Raw genomic sequence first — 3,256 nt, 5'->3', positions numbered from 1 at the left:
TGTGCTTATTTCACATTGCATGCCTGTATCAAAACATCTCATGTACCCGAGAAAAAAAAAAAAAAAAAAAAAAAAAAAAAAAAAAAAAAAAAAAAAAAAAAAAAAAAAAAAACAAAAAAAGGAAAAAAAAAAAAAAAAAAAACCACCATAAAGAGTGCAAGTTGGATTGTTTGTAATTCAAAGAATAAATGCTTGAGGGGATGGATACCTCATTCTCATGATGTGCTTATTTCTCATTGCATGCCCTGTATCAAAACATCTCATGTACCCGAGAAATATATACACCTACTCTGTACCCACAACAATTAAAATTTTAAAATTTAAAAAAGGTAAAATAAATAAGTAATGATTTAACACCCCCTTAAAAATATTAGCTTGGCATGGTGGCATGCACTTATAGTCCTAGCTACTCAGGTGGCTGAGGTGGGAAGAGCACCTGAGCCCAGCAGGCTGAGGCTGCAGTGAACTATGATCGTGCCACTGTAACCCAGCCTGGTTGACAGAATGAGACCAGGAAGGAAGGAAAGAAGGAAGGAAGGGAGGAAGGGAAGGAGGGAGGGAAAAGAAGGAAAGAAAGAGGAAGAAAGAAAAAAAGGGTGCTGGCCATAGATCAGACTATTTGAGAATTAAGAGAAGGTCCTGAGGGAATAGGGAGAAAAGCCAGGCTCTAGGCCTGTGCTGTCCACTACAGTAACCGTTAGTCTCATGTGGCTATTTAATGTAAATAAATTAAAATGAAATTCAATTTGAAATTCCTCTCCTGCTTCCTACCGGTCACATTTTAAATGCTCACTGGCTGCGTGTGACTAGTGGCTACCATGGTTGCCGGTGCTAGAAAGGTCTTTTGGGCAGCACTGCTCCAGGCCTTATTAGGGGTGGACAGGCTGGTTTTTTCCCACGATGTATCCAGATTTCAGTCTGTTCTCAGTGTTCTAATGCCAGTGCACCTGGAGGCTGGGCCAGCTAGGCTGTTTCACTCTTCTTTCCGGCCTGCAACTGCTCCCAGCCCCAATCCCTCTCTCTGATTCAGCAGGAGGTGAACCAAGAGACAGTGATGGGAGTCCCTCTCTGTGTAAAGCTGGACTATGGGAGCCCCGGACAGGACTTTTTGGTGGCACTTAGGTTGGTGAGGACCTTCCCGGACCTTGGGAATAGCCAGGGTCAAATGGAAAATATTTCAAAACCAAATTAAGACCATTGAGAGCTTCCCTTCACATACCAGTTCTCTAAGGATGCTAGCCAACCTCTGCCAGCTACTGTCACATCTGTGAGTCTTGCAGGTCCTGCCCATTAGGGCTGGGTGAGAAGAGAATCACTAAAGAATCGAAAGCCAGAGGTGGACAGGGCCCTGGAGGCTGGAGTCCCACCCCTTCTTGGGAATTGACCTGGGCCACTTTGGTCATGAACTACATGTAGGTTCTTTATGGAGGGTAACAGCAGCCAGTAGAGAACATGAGGGATGAGGGTTATCTTATCCCCTAAACCTCACGTCCTCATTGAACAAAAGGTAAAGTTCAAGCCAAATTCTGCCACGCTTCTAGTTGTAAATATAAATTCTCTTTAAAAAATTTTATTTGTATATTTTACTTTTTTAGAGGCAGGATCTTGCTCTGTTTCCCAGCTTCAAGTGCAGTGGTACAATCATGGCTCACTGCAGCCTTGACCTGGGCTCAAGCGATCCTCCTATCTCAGCCTATTGAGTAGCTGGGACTACGGGCATGCACTACCAGCACACCTGGCTAATTTATTTATTTATTTTTTTATAGAGACAAGAGCTCACCATCTTGTCTAGGCTGGTCGAACTCCTGGGCTCAGGTGACCTTCTTGCCTTGGCCTGCCAAGATGCTGGGATTACAGGTGTGAGCCATAGTACCCGGCATAGAGAGAAATTCTTTAGTCACGCAGGCATCAAACAGTTTTGTAGGTCTGATGAAGTTCCAGCTCTCTGTCCTTTGCTGTGCTCTGATCCGCCTGTATAAAAGATCGCATACCTTCTGAGGCACGGTTCTGTGTCCCTTAACAGGCATCATGCAATTAAAAATTCCCTAAGCCAAAGGCAGAAAGTCATGAGTGCTAGTTAAGAAATCATCAGTTGTTGATTGAGAAGTACTGCCTCTGGAGTTGGCCCTCTCTGATATAATGCTGGCTGACCTTGCTGACCTCCTTGAATGTGAATTCCTGATAGTGTGTTAACTGACCACCAGGCAGATGCATAGTATCATCCTGATTTTGCAAAAGTACTTAAAAGTAAATTACAAAAGTATAGTATGCCTCTGTTGTAATAGGAATACTTAAGTAGAGTGAATTCAAGAGACTTAAAATCACAAAGAGAACTGAACAGATTCTGCCTGTTCTGAATGCTGAATTGATTCTCCTAGTTCCCATTACTAGCCTGTGTTCCCTCAAACATGGTGTGTGTGTGTGTGTGTGTAACTCACAGACCCTTGGTGCTCTTCTGAAAGCCTCCATCAATTTCCTCTGGCCCTCATTCTTCTGGTCCAAAGTTCAAGGCTTTGCTTCTTACTAAAGGGTATCTTTCTTTTTCTTTTCTTTCCTGTGTGTGTGTGTGTGTGTGTGTGTGTGTGTGTGTGTGTGTGTTTTGAGACGGAGTCTCTCTGTCACCCAGGCTGGAGTGCAGTGGTGCAATCTTGGCTCACTGCACCCTCCACCTCACAGGTTCAAGTGATTCTCCTGTCTCAGCCCCTGGAGTAGCTGGGACTACAGGCACGTGCCCCCACACCTGGCAAATGTTTGTATTTTTAGTAAAGACAGGTTTTCGCCATCTTGGCGAGGCTGGTCTCCAACTCCTGGCCTCAAGTGATCCACCTGCTTCAGTCTCCCAAAGTGCTGGGATTACAGGTGTGAGCCACTGTGCCCGGCCCTAAGGGTATCTTTCAAAATCTCATCTTGTCCCGACTTTTGGGGAGATTGATTTTTTGTGGACTGAATCTGAAACGATTCTAATTCTTTGTTCTCCTTAAGACCCATATTAATTTAAACAATCGTCATATGATTTTGGCTTAGTTTAATCTTATCCTTATTTAAACATGATTGTATATTGTTTTCTTCAAATTCCAAATACATTAGGGATAGGAAGCTCTTTGAAGAGCAAGGACGTTTTCTTATTTTTTTATATTTTTAGTGCCCTACGCAGTGCCTGGCACTTATTTGCCTTAAATAAATGGTGCTGGGTAAAGGAATACAACTGATGTAATAATTTCAAGATGCAGAGTTAAAGTTTATTCCAGTAGTAGTT

This window comes from Colobus angolensis, unplaced genomic scaffold (assembly GCF_000951035.1).
Source record: "Colobus angolensis palliatus isolate OR3802 unplaced genomic scaffold, Cang.pa_1.0 Scaffold10, whole genome shotgun sequence".
Taxonomy (NCBI): domain Eukaryota; kingdom Metazoa; phylum Chordata; class Mammalia; order Primates; family Cercopithecidae; genus Colobus; species Colobus angolensis.
Note: the sequence above shows the minus strand (reverse complement) of the source record.